This window comes from Varanus komodoensis, unplaced genomic scaffold, assembly GCF_004798865.1.
Source record: "Varanus komodoensis strain SLA01 unplaced genomic scaffold, ASM479886v1 scaffold2, whole genome shotgun sequence".
NCBI lineage: Eukaryota > Metazoa > Chordata > Lepidosauria > Squamata > Varanidae > Varanus > Varanus komodoensis.
In genome coordinates this window covers 21,210,560-21,234,524 of record NW_025335568.1, presented here as the reverse complement: position 1 = coordinate 21,234,524, position 23,965 = coordinate 21,210,560, and the positions used below count along the sequence as shown (strand labels likewise).

The following is a 23,965-nucleotide window of genomic DNA, read 5'->3' as shown; positions in this document are numbered from 1 at the left end:
GCAACAGGGCTTGCTTTACGCCCAGAACCATGATCAAAGTCCAGCAAAAGAGTTTCTTTTTCAGTTCTTCCTTCCCAACTGCTCCATCATGTGTTCTTTTTTTCTTTTACTTTGAAATAAGATTATCTAAGACTAGATAGTCTTTTCAGGAAGTCAGACGCACAACTTTTGAAGGACTACTCCAGAGTGATTGAGGTGTACAGAATTTCAGAAAGAAGCAGTTTACAACTCAGAGTGCTATAGTCCAAAAGGAATCCTCTGTCTCTTGAACTCAAAGAGAACCCTGTTTGAAGCAGGGTGCTTTTGCTTATAGCAAAGCAACTCAGAGGTTCCTTATATCAAAGGGCATTGCTGGGTCCTCCTCCCATGCCTTGATGCATTTTCAAGTGGCATTTTTTTGCAGATACAAAATTGCAGAGTGGCATCTTATTCCTGCCCTCAAATACCTAGCATTTATTTCTGCTATAGCAAAGGGGATGAACAATTCAGCTCTAGGTGTAGTTTTTGCAAAACCTGTTGGACAGGATTTCTTTTGCTTTTACAGTTTAGAGGACAAACCCATGGCAGCGTCTGTATTTATTCTGAGATATTAATCTAAACTGACACAGAGTACTTGGCTTTCTGCAGAAACCAACAACTGTAAGGTCTTTCTCCTAAAGTTCTGCACATTCCCTACTATTTCCTATCTTGTAAGAATTAATTCTGTAGATTTTTAACACTCTACAAAGTGCTCTGCAATTAAGTGCAAGAGAGAACATTCTCATGAGTATTCAGTCTTTGATTATAAATAGTTTTACTACTCATACTTTTATTAGTATAAGAAGATTAAGGGAGCAAAAAAAGTCCTATAATTCCCAGAAGTCCTATAATTCCCAGCATTATAGACTGGAAAGCATTAGGAGTTGTAGGATTTTTTTTTTCCTGTCGAGACATAGGTAGGATTGCACTCCAAGTAGATATCCCACTTTCAAATAGGCGAGTGCTATTTAATTGGCTGCTTCTACATACATAGAAATCAACACATCCCTATAGATAGAATTTTTTTCCTCCCTGATATGCTACTTTTCTAGCTGCAGGGAATCTTAGTTTCCATGAAGAAGAATTTAAACAAGGAATCCTAGTTTAGTTTTCAAGACTACCACCCAGTAACAACTTAATCACATCTCTTGTTTGCGAAAACTGGCCTAAGTAGATACCTATAGCATGCCTAGAAGAAATAGCTCGCAAGTTTATTCACATACTTGAATAGACACCATGGGTTACCCTACATGGGTTGGGACCACAATGCCAGATGGAATGCCTTTCCCAGCTGCAAACTACCTGGGCAATATGTTCCAGCTTTGGGACTTGCCTCTGACTGGCACCTCTCGAGGGATGCTCCGTTGGTGGTAACAAGGAGAAGGGCCTTCACGGTGCTGTTCCCCAGTTGTGGAATAGGCTCCTCAGTGAGGCCCACCTGGCACCAACTCTTTTAAGACTGTCCTGTCTGATGGGGCATATTTTAGTTTTAATACTATATTGGGGTATTATGTCAGGTATTTAAGTGATAAATTATTGCAGTTTCTAAAGTTTTGTTATAAATGTGCATTTAAATTTTTGTATTGTCATCTTTAGAATGATTAATTGTTGTCTGGATTTTATATTGTATTTTTATAGTATTTATGCATTTCTATAAAAAGCCCAGAGAGCTTGCCTATTGGATAGTGCAGAAACAATAATAATAATTAATAATAATAATACATGGAGAACTGTGCTTTTCATAAAGGTTACATTTTAGTGTTTTACATAGCAATCCTTTTTGTATATGTTTCTTCAAGAAGCCAGGCCCACTGAATTCAAAGAAGCTAAATTTCAGTTATAGAACTTCAGCCTTACAGTCTTAATTCTGTACAGTGAATTGTGCTTGCATTATTTCTCAGAGTAATCCTTCAAAATGGTCTGGTTGTCATTTTAGAAAAAAATGCATTTAGAAAAGCATTTAGGGACTATACGGACTTCTGGAGTATTACACACAGCATTTAAAATTAGCCATGTCATAGGAGGGCAAGAATTAATCTGCCACTGGTGATCTGATACCCCTGAAAGAACAACTGAAGAAGTTATCAGCCAAGCCAGATTTAGCAGATGAATGAAAACATCCAGCATAGATTCAGTTCCAAAGTTTGTATAACTTTAGGACTCAACGAATTAAAATTGGCAGATTTTTACCATGAGAAGCATGTAATGAAAGGAGTATAGCCAGTGCCAACAGTATTTCATGCTCTAATCTTTAATTCTGGATTATTCTGGATTTAATTCTGGTGTTGGATTTTTTTTCAGTTTAAGAAAGGGCTTTTTCCCCCTGCCAAACTTATGATAGCCAAGGAACCATTTTTTCCGCTTTTCATGCTTCAGTCTTCCATCCCATATGTTTTACTTTACACTGTCTAAGAGCAAAGTCATGGCACAATCCAATGAAAGTTTAGATAGATAAGGTTCATAACTCCCTGCCTGCCCCAGCAGCCATATTGGTTGGGAAATGATGGGAGGTTTTTTTCCTCCTTGTATAGACTTGCATAGGATTGCACCTTTAAAGAAAAGAGGAAACTACGTATGATGCTGGCAGATCTGTTTGTTTAGATCCACACTGACTGGGGAATGTTGTGCGTTGCAGGGTGCATGATGTAATCTGCCCAGAGGGTCTATGGTTACTGGGGAGGCACTGAATGAATGAATGAATGAAATTTCTATCTAAGCAAGCATAGGGTTGCACCTTCACTTGCTTAGCAGCATGTCATTGGAGGGTATGTTCCTGCTGATGCCACATGGACCTTTGGCCCAACTGGAATCTACTTGGAAAAGAGGCTTCAGTATAGAGACTCATCTCTTCTGAGCACCCTTCCTCTGGAACACACACCATACTGCTTTTGGTGTCTTCTCAGAACATGATTATTTCAGGAAACCTTCCTTTTTTGACAAGCCACAGTTCTTATTGCTTCTGTTTTAACATTTTTTTAAAAATTCGTATCTGTGTTCATTGCTCCCAAATCTCCTGAGATGTGGATTAATTTATAAAGTTGTAAATATATGTAACTGCTCATTTCCCCACATTCCAGCATATTCACACTGCCATACCACAGTGGGGACAGAATTGCTCATCCTCGGAGGAGAGCAACCCATGCATATCCTAGTTGTTCAGTGCATGCTACCTTCTAGCAAATCAGGCAAGCATTGAACAGGCAGCCTCCTCTGTGGCCAATGACTTTCAATACTGAACATCTAAAGCTTTAAAATGGGCATTACTGGCTCAAGAAATCTACCCTGTTCGCAACGGGAAGTAGCACAGTGACATCTTACACTCCAGGATGGGAAGCCTTGCAGACCCTGCTCTCATTAATGGTTCAGGTTGTCCAACATGCACTGAGAAATTTCAGTACTTGTTATTTGTCCAATAAAGCCTGAGCTGTGTCGGCCGGCATTTGCTGCATTCACTTGTGGCAAATACTGTCCACAACACATGGTGATTATTAGGAGTTGGAGCATTCCAACTCCAATACAGTAACAGTTGGCCATTATATTTTAAATACTAGACTTAAATGTTACACTTAATGTAAAACAGCATTTATGATGGTAACTGTTCTTCTCATTTATTCTTACAAGGTCAGAGAAGAAATAGGAATTAACTTGGTGTAAAAACAGCAAAATATAGTTAAAATATATTTAAAATGAAACTGCAATACTAAAAATGAAAAGTAGGTTAGAACAAGCATATTCTTTTTTTAGTTAAAACAAAGCGGAGAGCATTCGCTTTCTGAGAATCGTTCACATGAATCCTCACAGTGTTTATGAAGCAAAATAATAAATAAACAAACATTTTCTATAATTAGCATGATATCCACAAATACACTTTTAGAAAACAATACACTTCCTTTTCTAGAATCATCACAGCATGTATGCAACCTCAATATATGTCACTCCAGTTGATTAACATGGACAGATCCCACATACTTCACAATTAACAGTGTGTAACACTGCATGCCTTCTGCTGGGGCTCTAATAATCACAATTGATCTTGTACGAAGATAATCACACTACATGCAGAGATAGTCTGCTGCACATGAAGTTGGTTTCACATGGCGCATAGCTTCTGCAAGCAGACGTAGTCTGTGTGTGCAATTATGGATTTTTCCCCTTTATTCTTCCACGAAAATGCTTTATTTTCAAAGTACAATTTTAAAGAGGTGAATACTTTCTGATAAAGAATCCCAGAATATGCTTTCAGAAGAATAAATGTAACAAGAAAGTCCCTGTAATTTTAGAGCATTTTCCAAGTCAACAGAACTTACGGTGCTTAGGATACACCTTTGTATTTATTTTGAAACATAAAAAGCAAAACAATCTACTCAGGTTAGCTAAAGCTATGTGCTCAGATATCCCATGTGCATTTTCCTAGTGCATGTGCGAATCTCCTCCCGTCCAACTGTTACACTGAGTCTACGCCAACATCTGTGATCCAGGTCATTTTAGTTAGTCTGATACAGCACTTGCTGGCTGTTGCATAACTACCCTCAGGAATTCTGGGATCATGTTTGTAAACACTACAACCACGTGCGCGCAACCGCACTGCGAGACATCAGAATGCTCTGCAACTTGCACTACGGAGGTAAACCGTGGCACGGCAATGTTTATGCACCCAAGCTATCCTTGCAGCATATGACCTCCTATGCCTCAGTCTATTTTGTCTCAACAAGTTTCCTCTCCATGGATGAGAGATTGGCAGCCAATTAATGCTGTCGGGTATTTCTTAGAAACCAATCAAAGCTTTATTTCTTTTCCTGAAGAGCACCTGAAATCAAAGCAAGTTCACAAGTCAGAAATCCTTGTTTCAGAGGCCATCCGTTGTTTTAAAATGGATGTTAATGTTTAGATATGGTATGAACACCACATAGTCACAGAGGTGTTGAACATAATAAACCTAGCAATAACGAAGTGAATTATTAACTATTTCTGCTTATTCTTTAAAAGTAGCTCAGTACTATTAGTTGAAAACACAGAAAAAGAACTCCATCTCTTCCTTTCTCTTCCTCCATCTCTCTTCCTTTTGTAGAGAAGACTAAAAACTATGGCAAAGAGGTCCATCAAAATATACTGCACTCACAATCTTGCGTACCAGGTGTTCTGCTAAACTATATGGGCAAGTGAAAGTGTGTAAATGATTACAAATGCAGAAGCAATGAACTCTAAGATATAAAGATGACATGACAATTTCTGTTTATTGCCTTTGTAGAAGCCCTTCAAAACCTCCAATCAAATTTCAAGCAAGTACAGAAACCCGTTTGCCTGTTTGTATATATAACAAAAACACATTATACATGCAATGTAACATCTACATCTGAACTTTCATTAGATAGCAAGATTCTCCCTAGGATGTTTTACTCTAGCAGTATCCATGAAATATTAAGTATTATCATCAGGGAGATTTTATTTTTTAATACTTCGTGCCTGCCAGCCTGTGTGAAATGCAGCTGTAGATCTCAGTAGCTTTTGACCTTTACTGTAAGAGCCAAGAATAGGATGGGGTTAAAGTGTTACTAAGCACAGCTGAGTGTATGTCTCTTCAGACTATTTATGACAGGAATAAAAAGGGAAGCATACAAACTCCACCCCAAAACAAAACAAAAGAACCATATGCCCCCTTTGAAGACAATCTTTTCCTTTCCTGTTAGCATTCTATTTGGAAAAGTAATAGAAAAGAAATCTTAAACTGGGAGTGATTATGAAAAGATGTTTCAGGACCCCCTCCCTCCTTAATGAGCTAGAAAGCAGCTAGAATCCTTACCAATTTGGGAGTTATTTGGGAGTAAGCCCCACTGAAAACAGTTGGACAGTTATTGGAAATGCATGAAGTTCTTCCAAATTTTCACTGAATGTCAGTTTTCCTGACATTCAGGCTATCTAAAAGACTATATTCTCCTGTATAATTCTTTGTGGGTGCTAAGATCTTTCGGGGAAGGCCTTCTCTTGGTCCCACCACCCTCACAGGAACACTTGGCTGGATTGTGAGAGGGGATCTTCTCAGGGGTTGCCCCAAACTTCCCTGTTAAGGTTTCTGTAAGCAGGTAAACCCATTTTTTATTCCAGTAGGCATTTGGGAAAGACCTGAGTCTGCACTGGACTAGCTTTACTGTTTATATTTTTGCAGTGTTTTTAATCTGGGCAGTGGCTCAATTTTAATATTTAATTGATTTGATTCTATTTTTAACTTTTGTAGATTTTAATTATATGAATTTAATATAGTCCCAGTCATTGGAAATAGGTGGGATATAAATAAATATATGAATAACAATATCAGTGATTTTTTGGCACAGCTGCAGGAAACATGTGGCAAATTAGTTCAAGGTTGTTGCCATCCATGTCTTGCTGCTTGAAACCGTAACAAGCATTCCCTGCTATGAATATGAAGTAGCCACTCAGTTTACTGAGCCCAAAACATTTTAAAGCAAAAGCTTTACTTCAAGCAAAACAAGAAAAGCAATTCCATAGTTGAAGGTCTTAAAAATTAAATGTTTGGGCTACAATCCCATACAGTTATGACTTTCCAACACCATTTTTTTCTGTGGGGTTTGTGCAAACCAACAGCGTGCCAGGATTTCAACTTTGGTTAACATCTTCTGGTCGAATGCTCAAAACGTCTGGACCCCAAAGCAAGCACACCCACCATGACTTTCCTGAGTGCATAGTTGTCTACAAACTTGCTATTGACCTTTTTGGCAAGCAGAAACTAAATTTTACTCTCTATGGCACACAAACTATAGTTTATGCTACCCAGTTCCAGTTAGTTGTCAAGCAGCAAAGCTTCTATTTTTGGCTCACCACAGATGACCTTGTAGTAAGCTACAGAGCTGAACGTCTCCAAAACAAAAGGAGATTTTTTAAAAGGAAGGTTAAAAAGAACTGGCTTGTGGAATACTCCAACCAGGCTGTAATAAGGATATAGTGGCTGTGGGCGACAGTAAAAAAAAATGTAGCAGAAATGTACACTGTTGTGGGCTAACACTGCTGCGTCGTGAGATGTTGCACCCGCCTGCCTGTTACGCAACAGCTCTTGGGAATTCTGGGAGGGTGTTTGTAAACAGTGCAGCCATGTGCGCAAAGTCCACGTGGTACCTCAATGCTGGCTGGATCTGAAGAAGCTCTGAATGAAAAAGAAAGTTAGCCTACAGCAACAGAGAGAGAGCAAGTTGGAGGCACGCATGTGTCGCTATCACAGAATGTATGTGCATCCTATTGCAGTAGACGGCAATCCCTGCACCAGTTAACCTGTGCCGCTTCCCAAACATGCTGAAAGGTGTGCATGAACTGCACGAGTTAACGTAGCGTAATGTAAGTCTACGTAAGAGGAACACGAAGAAAGAAATGTTAGCAGTAAGATACATATGCTGCCTTCTTAAAGGTCATCTTTAAAATGCAAAATTAACCAGGCAACTGTGGTTGTTGGAATGAAGATAATGAAATTTACTCATGCTGTTTCAGATGATAGGTGTAGGGCATTATTTACTGATTATTAGCCTAATAGCAAGGATGCTAAGTGCTGAAAAATTCCTTTTAATTTTGATAGTACTAAATGCATGGGGTTTGTGTTGTAGTTTCAGTGTAGACCCAGTTTGACTCCATGTATATTTTTTCTTCCCTTGCACTCCAAAGGACAGCGCAGTCACAACAAAACTCACTAACTTGAATGCAACATCAGTCCAACAAGATAATTACAATAAATAAGATAAAATAAAATAAAATAAAATAAAATAAAATAAAATAAAATGATTACAGCAACTTGCCAACAAAGGGTCATGGATTTATGTTATTTCTGAGCTGGCAAACAATATAAATAGATTGGCTATTTATGCACCCTTGAGATAAATATACACAGCCAGAGACTCGCATAAAATTAGCATCTGCTAATTCTGCTGTACAAGAGCTAACTCTTCATGAACAACTTCAAGTTCCCAGCTTGTCTTTTGCTTGCACGTGTGTGTTCAATCCTGGCATCTTACCTGAAACAGACTGTCCTTTAATAGGAGTAACTTTCAAACAGAAGAATTCCTTAAAGCGGTGCACACTGTTACCTAAACCTAAGTACCACTGAGATGTTAAGCCTGAGCTAATTAATGAGAATAATGTGCGTGTGGCAGGTGATTAGTATCAGCACACACAACCATCACATCTTGTTTGCTGAAATGGCATGCCACATGCTTCTCCTTATACCGCTATTCTTAAATTGTAGTTACTTCAAAGTACAAGGGTTCTTATTAAAGGCATGCAGAAATATTGACATGGCAACGAAAGTCAGGGTGGACTGAAATATTTTTTTCCTGTTTGGTATTCTCTTAGCTTCAAGTCTTACACTCAACATCCTGCTGTTAAAAAGCTAATGGCACACAACAGCCTTCACCTTGGAATAAGTGTAATATCTGGGATTTTTCATTGAATTGTAACAGAAAGAAATAAAACAGAACCCTGAGGGCTACAAATTTTCCACCAAAGATTTGGATTAACAATGATTTGTTTATTTAAAGGTAGAAAGCCACCAGACAATAGAGCCATGCTTCCCTGCATCTGGTAAAATAGAAAATTGGATCCCTCCAACATTTTATAGGCCTATCTTTCAAGCATGGAAAACATAGGTGCTAACAAATGCATAATACCAATCTTGCAGTGCTACTCAAACTTGTACAAACAATTATGCACATTTTTCATGGAACATGTATGTACAGGAATCTACCAAAAGTTTTACAATTCAGCTACATAACCAAGACTAAAAACTTATCTATAATATTTTCTAAGTACCTCTGTGTGGTAAAGGAATCTTTCCAGAAGCTTAGCCAGGAGAATGGATATCTTTTGCAGCACTAAAATACCTTTCCTCCATATCCTGTCTCCTGCTTGGCAACTTAATTCTCTTTAACATGTTGTGCAATACCTGAACTACACAGTCTGTCCAGCTGCTTCCAGCCAATAAATGTTTATCATTAAAGTTTCCTGAAACTCTCCTGTTGAGTCAACAAAACAACCAGTTCAGTTATAACAGAAAGAGACATATGCCAAAATATCAAACTTCCTATAACAATTTTTATGCTTTAGCAGAGAACAGAAAACATGCATTAGTGCAGTGTTGCCATTCACAATAACATACACAGATATATACAGAGATGTTGATTAATATCCAATTAAATTAGAAATGTTCTTCAAGCCAGCATTTTTTTCTTCTTCATTATAGATAGACTCTCGATAATGCAAAGATGTAATGAATTGTTACAGTGATACATACTTACATGTGGAAGTAAATTTGATGGGTGTGTGTTTGTAGATGGCTTGTAGAGGGGAGAAAACCTGATAGGGCTGTTAAACTACTGCTTTGCTCCTTTATAACCTTTTTGAACAGTAAAAAAAATTCTCAAAAGGCAGGTTTATACAGGCATGTGCCTCACTCATTTACTTGACAGTTGTTAACTTGGAACAGAATGCATGAACTGACTTCACTGAAAAGCAATTGTAGATACGGGGCTACATCTCTGGTGCTTATTCACATATGGCAGTCATCAACCAATCGACACAAATGTGTGGACTGGACCCAAGTGTATGTGACCACAAAACTCTACCTCGTCTCCACTATGGAAGTCATGGAAACCAGCTGGAAGCCACAGGACCTATTATCAAAGGCTGCTACAGAGACAAGAGTCTGCAGTGGTTGCTGCTTTGTGGTCCTGGTCCGGTGGTGGCTCCCAGTCCTGCAACATCTTCTGTGCCTTGACTCCTGCCTGCTCCTGACTCTGCCTTATCTCTGGTCTTACCGTACCTTTGCCAGATATCTGCTCCTTTCCTCTTTCTGTCCATGCTTTTGCCTCTTGGTTTTGCTATGCCTTGTTGGTACCTGATTTTGCTCGCTCTTGACTTTGTCAGCTTTTCTTTGCTGGTATCATGCTGATGCCTGACTTCACTTTGGCCTCTAGCTGTACTGCATCTCACCAGACCTCCATGTACTTCCTTCTTCTCTGATCTTGGTGTTCCAGCTGTAGATTCCTGCTGTTCTTATCCCAGAGATGACACAAGTGTTCAAAACTCTACACACACACACACACACTCGCAAACACACACTGTTACCATTAGTCCAACCTTTGCAAGAACCCAGGATCAGTAGGAAGGAAGGGTGGCAGGTTAGCAGAGAGCATCTGCTGTACATGCAAATATCTCAGGTTGAATTCCTGGCATCCCCAGGAAGGGCTAGGAAAGAACTCTGTCTGTTATCTGAAAAGCCACTGCCAGTCAGTGATGGACGATGCTGAGTTGGGTGGATCCAACTGTCTGATTCACTTTAAAGTAGCCTCTTTATAAAAGTCTGGGGCTCAGAGAAAATCTGATGTCTCTGATGCCATAATTCATGACTTCAGGCAAAGGGAAAACTTGTGGCAAGATTTATTGCTTAGGTTTTTAGCCACTAAGTTAGACCAACACTAGCTATTACCATTCAGGCATATCAGTTCTGACACTGAACATCAGCATCTTGATGCCAACACAAGGGTGCTGTCTTAAGGTGGCTTACATTTCTATGCAGTACATTGCATTTGCAGACTCAATGATAATAATTAATACTTGCCCCGTCAAGTGAGTTCTATACCTATTTCCTGCTCTTTCTGCAACTATCTCATACTCCTCCTCTGCCTGAAATGGACTGGCTCTTGCCAACAGTTCAGTTGAAGTTGCAATAGAAAATGATAGAGGTGTACAAATCCCCCTTAGTTTTTATCCAGTCATATGTTACATCTCTGATTCAGACTGCAGTCATTTTTTTATGATTCATAATGCATCCCACTGCGTTTCAGAACCAGCAGATCAAACAAATAGCCTTTTTAGATGATGTCATAACACAGAGAATTGGCAAAATGCCTTCACAGCAATCAGGCAGCATAACTAAATCAATATTTATCTTGTTTTGCAAAATAATGTGTGACTGTGCTCTCTGGCATTGTTTTTGAGATAACCATTGATTCTGTTTGAAAGTTGGCTACTTAGGAAGGACTCAAAGTAGCTGATGGGGAAAGGGGAAAGAAGAACATAGATGGATTCAGCTCACACAAAAGTGGACCATTTAGAGCATACATCTGTGTTAAAGAGTTTTTGCTGCAAACGTGACAATCGTGAAGAAATCTTTGCTAATTCAGTAGGGCCCTGAAGTGCCATTTAACAGAATTCTTAAGGGTATCAACAAATAAGCTTAGTCCAGCTGCATCTGCTCATAAAAAACAAATATCGACTTTCTGATCATACTAAATATCTACCTAAACCATGTCTGACACAACAAGATGTCCAGGAAGTTCAGGAGCGTGGTGTGCTGGAAATAACCATTCTCTATGATTTATCTCTTGTATCTAGCAGTCACTAATATAATGCCTTGTATGGCACAATACCTATATTCAGTTGTCACAGGTCACAGCTACTGACAGACTTACCAACCAAGAATTAAGCAAAGTTTTCTAACTCCAGGGTCCTCTCTTTGTATTGTAGCAGGTCAATGGAAAGACTTTAGCCTTCCCCGGTCTGGTGTCTTCCAGTTGTATGGGCTGCAATAGTCAATAGTCTTTCTGCTAGTACCTTCAGGAACTCATTGGTATGGATTCATTCCAAGACTGTAAAGATTTTCAGCCTGTGAGCACTTCTGGCCCAGTTCTGCTCCTAGAGGTTGAAGTTGCAATGGCAACATTTAGTGCCTTTCATTGTCCTTGATGACGTGGCCAGCTACCACTCTTCAAAGAGACTGGAAGTGGTGATTATAATTCATGTCTTTGTAACTTCAATGTTATATTACTATAACACTTTTTACGGCTGTGTAGTCCACCTTCCTAGGGTGATAGGTCACTTGATGTATATTTCATCCTTACTCCAGTATCTACACGGGCTTCATCTCATATTGTAGGCTCAAGTGAAGGTTCTAACTTTACCTAATGGGTCCCAGAGTCTTAAAAATGGTTGGAAATCTCATTGCTTTCCCTGTTATAACCCTTAATGACCAATGGCTAGAAATTCAAGGGCACAGAGAAGTATTATGGAGACCATTCCTCAGCTAAGGAGTTCTATCACACTGAATATTAATGAAAACCAAAGTACCTTCCAGAAGAAGTATGAAAAGTCTATTTGATTTAAATGTTAGGGCTTCAGGATACTGGAATTTTAAATATCTGTCAGAATATTATATGTTTTAGCTGTTCAAAAGTCTTTGAGTGCAGGGTTGCCTACAATCCATTAACGACTCACATTTCCTGCCACAAGTAATGAAGTGAAAAGCTACTTCTGGTGAATTGAAGACAGACTGAAAAGAATATTTCTTTATGATTTTCAGGTAAAACTAGTTTGAGAAGCAGTAAACTTTGAAAGGATCCTATTTGGTTTTTTAAAAAAAGCAAGAACAAAAGTGTCCTGTACTGGACATTTTTATGAACAGTTTGTTCTTGCTGAAGTGGCGTATTGCTCTTCCTTATTGTTAGGATTATATTTCTTCTGTGGGCATTTGCTGTCAATGGAGGAATTCTGTTTCATCTTTCCATAACAGGGCAGATCTCATGGGCTGATTGAACCTTCTTTGAGAAAAGGTGTTAGCAGGTCACAACACAAGATAGAAGCAAGACATTGGCAGATTGGATGTAGCACAATTGACCTTCATCTACAGTATATCTTAGAGTAGTGGGTAGACAGCCTGACTCCCTCCTAAGTTTTTGGGCTAACTCCTGTAATTTTGACCTAGGGTTTATTGGAGTTGTAGTCCAAAATATTTGGAAGACAATTAATTGCTTAATCCTGCTCTAGATGGATTGCAGATTATTGTAGGTAATTCAATCCTAGATTATATATGCAATGTGCAGTTATATATGCAGTTATATATGCAGTTAAATAACTATTGGATATCCAATCCAATCCTAGATTGGATTATTGTAAGATTTGAAATGGCCATTTTATTTTTTTAAGATATCAGTTGGGCAGAATATGCATTTTAGTTTATTTTCTATAGCTCTATATACTGGCAAGAGAAATATATGGATATATATTGTGAGCTGTCCAGAGACGAAAGTGATGGATGGGCTAGAAATAAATAAATACATAAATAAAATATATAACAAAATGGCCTAGAGTAGAATCCAGACTACCTTCACAATCTCATATCTGATCAGAAGCAAGCCCCACTCAGTTCAATGGGACTTATTCACAGGATTCCAGTGTAAATTAGTGAAATTTAGAGTTCCTTGGTTTCCACTGAAATTAATGTGCGACCCTTAATTAGTCCCTATAAAATCACCAGGACTTAAGTGAAACTACGCCACCTGAACCTAATCAAACAGTATCCTGAGGTAAGCAGATGGGAGGGGATGCCGAACCCCTTAAGAACACTACAAAGTAACCTAATATACACAAGTTTAAATTTCCGAAGCCCTGAGCACAGAGATGCTTTTGGAAAGGACCTCTAAATGTCAATCAGATGTTTCTGGTCCATCAAGGATAATATGCCAATTTAAAATGGACATTTGGCACAATGATTTTGGAAATCAAAATAAATGAGACTAGTATACCAGTAAGCACACTTGGCTGGAAGAAAGACCCACTGATTGCAGCCACCATCACTTGGCATTTTCATAGTTGCCATTAAAAATTGACTAAATCTATTCTCCATCAAATGCATTGAGCACAAAATTTATGGCATAACAAAGCTTAAAACTAGGAACACCATATCAAAATAATACAAGTTTTATATCTTTGTGAGTAGCAGTCAACATAATGTCAAGTTCTCCATTAAAATAGTAATAATACACCAACACTCTGGTTTACAGAATTATGAATTGTCCCTTTTCCCAGTTGATAAACAAGACAGTATAGAAAGCAAAGGTCCTGAAACAAATGCTAAGAACACAAATAATTTCTCAAAGATTTCTGACATCCTAGTATAGCTTCTCTCTACTATTTCTAAAGAGCGGTGCATTACCTAGACTTCTCATTGCACATATTATGGTATGATCTACCATAAGGAGACTTTAAGGAGGTTTTAAGTTACTTAACTATAAACATTGCATGCCTATGAACTATATGGTCATGATTTTAAGGACTAGCTTTTATTCTACAGCTAAGTGTAGATTTAAGTACCTTTGAGGAATTGTGTGGGTGCTCTTTTCCTTAAAAGACTGATTGGTGCCATAAAAGAAGATTATGTTGCAGAACTACATATCCTAACAACTCTGACCAGTGATTATTCTAGTTGATGTGATAGAACTTGAAATCCAATATATCTGAAGCTTTCAACCCCCATATTTCAGAACTGATAATAGAATATTAGAAATATTCTAATTCTGAACTGCAGGTGACAGCAAGTAGCAAATTTACAATTAGTTACTTGCTTTCATATAATCTGGGATAGTATTTCTTATCCTGACTGGGTTCACACAATGGAATAACCCAACTCAGAGCTGAGTGTGTAGAAGGGTAGGTTGTTGCTGTATTGTGTGTACCTAGTTATGTTGTCAGCCACAAAGTCTTTCTGTGGATGGTTCATGCTTTACAAATCATAGCCTGTTAGTGTAGCTGGATTCACAAAACGCAACCTGTGATTTGGCAACAACCCATGGTTTAATAATCACCCACCCAAAGATTGGTTCACACACAAAAATAAGCTAGGAGTAGCTCGTTCTGAGGTCTGAACCCAACAGCATGGTTGGTTACCCATGCACAAGTCAGTGTGGCTAAGTTCAGACACACAACAAGCCAACTGTGGCTTATAAGCCCACCAGGGCTTTCATGCTGTGAGAGCCCAGTTTTGAGTGTGGATTGTTGCTGAATCTTAGGTTTTTCTGTTGTGAGAACCTACCTATTTGATACTGAATATATATTTGCACACACTGGTGTGTATGGAACTTAAGACAGTTGAATTACAATGCATGGTAAAATGCACACTTTTTGCATACTATAAATGGAAGCTGTATTATACTTGAACATGCACTCTTAACTGACTTGTGTGAGGTTTTCCCCAACTGAAACTGATAAGTTGTATTCAGAAGTTTCCTGTCCCATTATAAATATTGGATTATTTAATTTAGAGTTTAGAGATTTATTAAATTAATTTCTATATCATTCAGCAGACAAATTATAAAATAAAAATATAATATATTCAATATCTAGTCATGGCAGAAAGTTTACAGTTAAAGCCATGTGGACAACTAGTTCTATTATTGTTTCAGATAAAACTCTGCAGCACTGCACTTCATGCATGTATTATTAACTTACAATGAAATAATCTAGGATCTTATCCAGAGGTACATGAAACAATGCATATTGCTATTTTTAATCTGAGAAAGGATAAGAACAATATAGGGAAATATGAAGTCCTTAAGATTATACAAAAACTCTTGATGTAACCAAGAACAGGCCACTGGCTTCCACTAAGCTTTCAGGGGTGGGTTGAGAAAGAGCCAGGATCCTGGACACTTCTTGGTTAATTTCAGAGTTATGGGTGGCAAAGATCTACAAGGAAAACTTTCAATGGGTAGCATTTGAAATAACAACAACAACAACAATTTTAAAGGATCTGGCAAGTTTTTCTGCTTTTTGTGTCTTTCCATAACTAAAGCTTATTCATTCTACTTGGCCATTCACAAAGATTTGCTGAATTGTTTTACAAATAAGCTCTGTTATGCAGGGCACTTTCTCCACTGCAAGTGTTATCATGGAATACACACGCACTTTCACAAACGAATATACCAGCTATCACTTTTGCTTCTCTATCACCCTTCTCTCCAATAGCAGCCTGCCATTAAAATGCAAATACAATGGCCTCATTAGCTAGCAAACAACACCCACTGACCTTCTTTTACAGAGGGAAGATCTCTCTTCATGTATTGAGTTTTCAGAAAGGCAATTTTTAGAATATAACAGCCACTCAAGTCCCTTTCTCGTGATGCTTGCCCCATCTTATGGTATCAGGTTTTGTATTTGCATACCCACCATCACGGAAATATATATATATATATATCTCAGAATGAGATCATTAGAGTGAAGGTTTCAGCAGAAGCTTACTAAGATCACATCGGCGCCCTCCCCCTCCCACCCTCTTCCCTTTCTCCCTCCCTTCCCATCAGAATCTTTGCAAAAGGGAAATTATAACCATCGCCGGGCAGTGTCGAGGAAAACTTGCTAAAATGCTCAAGAAACGATTTTAGCAATGCTTCCACTGCGGGTCCGAAATATCACCAGCGAGGGCGATTGGAAATGAGTTACCCCTTCAAACAACACAAAAAGCACCTAAAATATACCAACTGGGCACAACACTGTGTGTCCGAGGGAAGCACTCCTCGTCGATTTGGGCTCAACGTCCCTGCTCTGGCCAAAAGGCAATTATTTTAAAAGGACATAAAGGCGACGCTTTTCTTCCGCTTCTTGAGCTACACTCCGAGTATCATGGGATTTGGCCATTACGATGACAAAACGATATCAGAATAATACCCTGAACTGAGAAGAGAAAGGAAGCGGTGATGTCAGTCTCCCTCTAATGCTCTTTCTCTCCCCAGGATGAGGCTTCGGTTTCCTTAAGCGCCCCTGACCTTGCAGTCCTCCAAACTCCACAATCACCCTCTCTCTCGCTTCTTCTTCTCCCCCGGCCTCCCCCTCTGCCTCTTGGACTGCGCCTGCCTTTGTGTCTGCTTGTCACTCACCGGCAAACCAAATGAGAGCTGATTCATGAAAAGCACAAAGCCAGAAAACAGACTTTCACACACAAAAATCCACACAGCGAGCGCGCCCGCGCGCGCACACACACCCTGATCCACCGGGACGAGACAGAAGGTCCGCGCTTTCTAACCAAAGCTCCTCTTCGGAAAGAGTTTGCCCCTGCCCAGAGATCACACACCCTCGCTTCTACTTAAAGAAAGGAAAGAAAAAGGGAAGGTTAAAATTAAAGGACGTGCTCTTAAAGTTTTGCTCAGCTATCCCAAGCGTTGTTTTTCCCCCTCCTGAAATAAACGATCTCCCCAAGAACTCGGAGTCTCCTTGCAGAATAAAGCCGATTCGATTAAGAAACCAGCACGTGTATAAGCGAGAAACACATATTTAAAGGGCGACGCGGGAGGGGAGAAGAAGAGAAAGCGAAGAAGTGCAACTAGATAAAAGAGTAACTTCTGTTAAGGCAGAGTTACTTCACTAGAAACAACATGAAAATAAAAAAGATCACCCACCGAAACCAAGCTGCGGAGCACAGCTAAAAAAGCAAAGTTCGCAGGGCGACGGCAGCACAGGAAAAAGGAGGGGGGTGCCAGAAACCTATTTTAATCGTTTGCCTTTTTTTTTTTTAAAGACTCTTTGTCAGCCATGTTGGAGAAGCAGTTGTAATTTTTTTCTCATTGCACTTGGAATTGAGGAGAGTTGTGTGGGGTGTTTTGGGATGTGCGTGTGTGCTTAAAATAAAAGTCATGCCAAGGAGCCCAGCGGAGAAAGGAGGAAGGAAAAGGCGAGTTTGAAATGGCAGGGCAGAGGAGAGAGGAAGAGGGAAGGAGAGATAGAGAGAGAGGAAGAGAGAAGCGCTCTGACCTCTTTCCAGCAAGTCCCTCAGCCTCGTAGAATCCAGCCAAAGCAATCTGATCTCCCGTCTATCCAATCCTAAAGGGCAGCCATCTTGCTTCCTTCTGCTCCTTTACGAAAGCAGCCTAGCCTCCGCATCAATATTCATAAGGGCCGTTTTGACGTCTGTTCGCACATCACTCTATGAAGCCCCGGCGTCGCTCCCAGCGGCGGACGTGACTACCATGTGAACGAACTCGAAAGCACACCGGGAAGGGCCGGGCCGGCGGGCGGGCGAAGCGGCTTGGAGCAGCGAGTCTCGCGCAGCGCCGGGCGGCCGGGCGAGCCAGCGGCGGCTCCCTGCCTGCAGAAATGTGGCTTCCCCCCCGGCTGCGGGCTTCCCCGCATCAAGGCGTGGGATGCTTGGCACTGGCCGTGTATTGTGCTGCAAAGGCTGCAGCGGCGCTGCTTATCCCGCACGCTTCGCCAGGGCCGGGCTGCCAGGGAAGGCTTTAGGGCGGCTCTGACAGAAAGCGGCGGAGTTCCCAAAGAGGAACCAGCACACGGCAGGAACCAGGACCCGGAGAGCCGTTGTTTCTCGTCATGTGCTGCTGCTGCTGCTGCGGCGCTGCAGCTCCGGCAACGTGACACGGTCGCAGACAAAGGGCTCAAAACAAGGAGCTGTCATTCTTAACAGATGTTGTTTCCTGGTTGGCGGAGTGGGGGGGAGGGAGAGGGAGCGCTCCCGCTCTCCGTGGCCCTTTAAGGGGAAGAGGCTTTCACAATGGCTCGCACGTCGGCTCCGGCGAAGCGCCCTCCCACCCTATTTCCATATCGGGCGCTCCTCCGGCCCCCATTGGCTGCCCGCGCGCTCCGGAGCGCTCGGAGTCTCCGCGAAAGGTCTCCTGCGGGCTCTGAACTTCGGGAAAGTCCGCGAGGTCTTCCACGAGGTGCTACTCGTGTTTACGCTGGCCAGGGGAGGGAAGCGGGAGAGCATGTGACACGCATGTTCGCTGCTGGGAGCAGCCTCTCTGCGCGCTGCCTCGAAGGGGGCCGAAGCAGGCGTCCCTTGTGTCTGGCGGCTGCGTCTCCGCTCCGGATGGCGAGCCGGCGGAGGGCATCCCTAAGGTGGACTGGGGCTTTAGCGCGCGCGCGGGCGGGGGTAAGATCCAGCTCGCGGGGCTGATGCATGTGCTGTAGAGTAGAAATGGGAACGAGGATGGAAAGAAGACATTTTAAAAGAAGTGTCTGTTTTGCCCCCGTGCTTCTCACATGTGCGTCATTGCACGAGGTTTTGCAAAACCCCTTAAAGATTGAGAGGGAGGCAGCACTGATGTCTAAGCTCGTATTTAAATGCTGTTCTGGAGAGGAATATAACAGTTCGATTCTGTCAGAAGATCCGTGGGCACGTTTAACCCTGCCTAGGCCTGCACTGAGTATTGTAACATAGCTGGTAAAAACTTCACATTTTTTAAGGTTGCAAAGCAATAGACCATTGTTGATCACAGCAATGAGGAAGAATTGCTCCAACTTTGGGAACACAAACCATAGACATGCAGGGTAACATTGTAGCCATTGTGTAGCCAATGAAACGTTACATTGAATTGGTCATATTAGATACAAAGGATAACACTGAAACAAAATAAAAGAGAAGCGAATTGGAATTAAGAGTGGTTTGTTGCTCTGCCATTTGTACATTTTAAAATGTATAGTCTCTGTGTTGTATTTTCTTAACCGGTCAAGTTTGGAAAATTAGCGTGCAATGACTCCCAGTATTCTCTAGCCAGCAATATTATATTCAAGTCGATTCGGAAAGTATAACAGAAATGACAAAACACGTTGCCCACCACTCAGAAACAAATGCATTAAATACTTAATAGAAATTAATGAAGTTTATTTATTTATTTTATAGATGCTTTGATATACTGTCCTGCATAGCCAATGGGTCTCAGAATGGTTTACAAAATTAAAAATAAGTTTAGATTAAAAAGACTATAAAATACCAAAATTTTGTTGCAATATTGCTATGAATATTGTTATGGATGTATTGTTGTACGTTACAATAACAATAGATTTCACCATCAGCAAAACCAAAAACAAAATAATTAAATGTAAAATAAACATTAATGAAATAGCTTAAACAGACAAACAGACCCAACAAGTTCATAAAAACAAGTATAATAATTTTAAAGAATTCTTAACAGTTAAAATACTGGGAGAACAAAAAGGATTTTGTCTGGTACCAGAAGATGTATCATGGTGCACCAGTCATATTTCTCTGGGGAGTGAGTTCCATAAATATAAATAAGGAAGGTGAACCACTCTGGGACTGTTTCCATGATGCAACAGTTCACCGAGGATGTATCCAGGCTGCCACTTCACATATGCAGCCCTGGAGCAGGGGATGCCATGTCATGTGAAAATGGCGAACCCAGGGTCAGTTTTTCAAATCTCCCATGCCATGACAACACCCAGGTGAGCATTGCATGCACAGCCTGGCAGCTGTGGGCAGTGAGGCTCCTCTGACCCTGGTCTCAGTTGATTAAGGGCACAATCCTACTTTGGGTGAGACAGAAGCAACATTCCTGTAACTCCACCATTTGCCAAGTACAGTAGTAGGTCCCATATTATATCGAACCTTTTATCCTTCCAAGGAATTCAAGGGTTACATGGCACCTGAGGTTTTGAAAAACACAGCGCTGGTGTCTTGCATAATTCTGCTCCTCCTCTCAGTCTTATCTTCACAACGGCCCTGTGAGGTAGGTTGGGCTGAGTGTCTGTGACTAGCCCAAAGCCAACCAGCTGGCTCCATGGCTGAGTGGGGTCTAGAACCCAGAACTCCCAGATCCCTAGTCCTGCACACTTAATCACTAAACTACACTGCCTCATAGTGCTTTCTGTGTAAACATGCATTGGATTGTGACTTTAATGCAATGTTCACAATGCAATCCTGTTCTCACATATTTCTTTGTTACTGGAGGTCTGATAATCAGAGTTTCCTGGGTGATGTATAGGGAAACTAGAAATTCCATGAGATGCTTAATAGTTTTCTGCTAAAGTTTTGCTGCAGAGCATAACAAGCAACATTAATAAGAGACAACAGGATGACATTCATCTTCACCTAGGTCTTAGATCATGTTTAAGTCATCTTCAGGAACATCTATGGCTATAACTACAGTGAAGGTTAAAAACATGCTGTGTTTTCCTACTTAATTCTGATTATGCTGAGTAGCTTTAAGGCTATACTCCCTTGCCTAAGTGCCACTGCAGTACCACTGAAATTACTGAGACTTACTTCTGAATTGGCATGTATAGGATTGTACTGAAAATATCTAACAATCACAAACACTATGAATGAATAATGGTGCTACCTGACCCAAAAGACCTGCCTGCATGGTCATGGCCTACTCAGAGAAGAGCATTGTTGTCTGCCAGTAGAAGGATAGCAAAGAGTGAACCAACCTACCCTTCCTTGGCAGGCAGTTTCACTGCTTGGAAAGAGCCACTGAGAAGCCCTTTTCTCTCTTTGTCCCAGAAATACTATTGAAAAAGGACCACCCCTAAAGATCTTAAAGGTCAGGCAAGTTGATATGGGAGAAGGTGATCTTCAGGTAACCTAGTCTCAAGCCTTTATAGAACCTCCTCCATGATCTTCTTTAAGCACTCTGTAGGCACAATCCTATGAAAGTTTGCACAGGAAAAGCATACTGTCTAAACTTGTATAGAAACGTACACCTAGAGAAATTGATCTAGGACAGTGTTGGACCCCTCATTGCACTCCCTAACCACTTCTAAAGTTAGGATATGTTTCTTGATAGGATGATCAAGGCAATATGGTTGCAAGAAACCTTTTGAACTGATTCAGCTATACTCTTATCATATCTTCCATCTCTTAATCACATCAGTCTTTCCTCTGATTAAGGAATTCAATTCTTTCAGTTTTGCTTTATTTAAAAGGCAATGTGTGTCAGATCAGTGAAGCCTGGTGCTATGTAGGGGTGGGTCAAACCATTTCACTGCCTCATCACACCCCATGAGTTCCACCAGAGTGGCAGATGACACTGACTTCATCCTGGGCAGCAGGACAGGATCCCCCAGCTCAGGAGGGTGCAGGGCAGGCCATGCCGTCCAGCACACACGGCTCTGTGCTTCGGAGCGGCAGTACAGAGCAACCTCCTGACTCTATGGGCCCCTTTCACACTGCTTGCCGTTTGCTCATTTGCTACCTGGGCAACTGCCTCACTTTGCCTAGCCTTGATGCTATATGTTGTTACTTGTAAGTGAGTCCCATTGAGATCCTTGCCATGAAATCCTCAACATGTGTATGCAGAACTATGTTTCCCTGTTTGCAGTGGAGCTTACCAACAGCCATGTCTAGGGCTGCAGTCATTGTTGGCTTCCTAGGAGAGCAGTTACAAGAAGGGATTGGGAGTGAAGTGGCAGATCCCAAGCCCTGCCACATTGTACCAGCCTTCCACTGAAATGACGGCTGTGTGTGTATGCGAGCATTATGTCAGCCCTGAGTCCTGGGGTACCCAGGGCAAGAGCCCTGCTCCCTGTGTCTTAGCACATCCCCAGTTCAAGGCCTTCTGCTGGTGGGAATGTCACTGCATGTAGATTCACATCTGCAGAGTTTTCTGCAGACAGTTGCTGGAGCTTCTGGAGTAGATATTTTCAGGGTCTGATACCCCCTGCTGCTCACAGGCTCTCCTTCCAGCAGATCTGCAGGTTAGGATTGTGCTGTGAATCCTGTATGGTTTGGCCATATCCTTATACAGTAAAAACTTGATAATCCTGTTTGAAGCACAGGCAGCTAGTATATTTGTTTGAAAGTACTGATATGCTGCCTTCTGTTTACATATCATATGTGAAAACCAAAAAGATTCTGAAAATTTGAAAAGTTTGAAAACAGTGGTCACAAATGGTTGTGTAAAGGGTTACAACTGGTGCATAAATGGGGACATACATACTTCTTTTGGGAGGGTGCTCCAAACAAGGAGTACCACTATCAAGAATGCTATCTCAAGTGCCCTCAACATTCTGATAGATTTTGGTGGTGGGACTGCAAACAGGGCCTCACAGAAAAAGGAGTGATGAGCAGTAGACGTGCTGGATCTGAAAGCTGCCCTGAAAAAAGCAGACAAACCAGCTGCCCTCCCATCTTCCAGCCAGTATAAGCAGCTACAGGGAACTTTTAAACTGTTGTATTACCGATTCATTTACTCAAGAGAAATATGTATATTAGGACCACAGTGTATTAATGAATGAAGTGATTAGACTAATTGATTAAAAACAACAGCAGCACTTTACATTGACCCCAGAAGATTGTAATCAACTTGTACTTTATTTGGTAGCAGTTTTCTTTTTTAAAGGATGAAAATCTGCACATGAAAAACATCTTAGAAAGGCATAATTTTTCTCTTGCACATGGGATGCTTCCTCATGCACACCATATCTAAAAAAGGCTCCTCAAATGTGGTTTCTCTGTATGTGTGGGACCGGAACTCCCATTGTTTCCAAAAACTGGTATGTTGGTTGGGATTGGTATAAATCATAGTCTGAAACATGTGGAGGGTACTGGCTTGCAAGATCTAAAAGACACCACCGCTCAAAAATATGCTTCTTGCTTTAAAATACTGTTTTTTACCATCTGGAAAGATTGATTAATACATTAATTAACTACATCTCATAGGATTGCTTGAGTAAAATGCTTTTAATTAGGGTATGGTCCTATGGTATGCAATGTATGTATTTCCTTGGACTGTCTGTTAGGAAATCACATCTGCATACTTAGTATTTCAACTTTCTAAATTTATATGTATTATGATTAGTAAAATGATCCATAAGGTCACCTCTTTCTCATTTCATCTTTTAAGCTTCTGCCTGCCCTGATCTGTGTCATTCTCTGTTATAACAGGTGGTTCTTGTCTGCCTGGAATCTTCTTTGGCTTTCACCCAGCTCGAAGACAAGCTAGCTCCTTTCTTGCCAATGCTTCTCCTCCTATGGTATGACACATGTCGATCCCCGTTTGAGCCCCCACCAAAAGAAGCAGCTGCTGACCTGGGTAGCCTGAGGTTTATAAAGAAAGCATGTTGTTAAAGGATGCTTTGTATAAAGCCTACTGGATACCCTTTTTCTTTCCATACAGTGTAGCAAAGGGAAGGAAATGCAAATAAACACATGCACGCACGCACGCACGCACACACACAATCTTTATTCTGATTGCTGAATGTACTACAAGACTGCATTCTTGAAATGCTTGCTCTTCTAGGTGTGGCATGACTATTTTGGAGAGGCAATTCACGATACCCGGTAACATATCTGATTTCTTACAGGCTTGATAAAAACCAAGAATGTACTCTGGACAAAACAGGAGGATATTATTTCACCACAAAATGTAGCCTT

General features: G+C 40.8%; 1 protein-coding gene across 1 annotated transcript in view; it reads right to left on the bottom strand.

Moving 5' to 3' along the window:
• TET2 (tet methylcytosine dioxygenase 2) overlaps positions 1-17,827 on the bottom strand; it is an 87,886-nt gene extending 70,059 nt beyond the window's left edge. Inside the window, exon 1 of the mRNA XM_044429623.1 lies at positions 17,590-17,827. The gene's annotated coding sequence lies outside the window, so the exon portion shown is untranslated. The remainder of the gene's footprint in view (positions 1-17,589) is intronic.
• Positions 17,828-23,965: the final 6,138 nt, after the last annotated feature.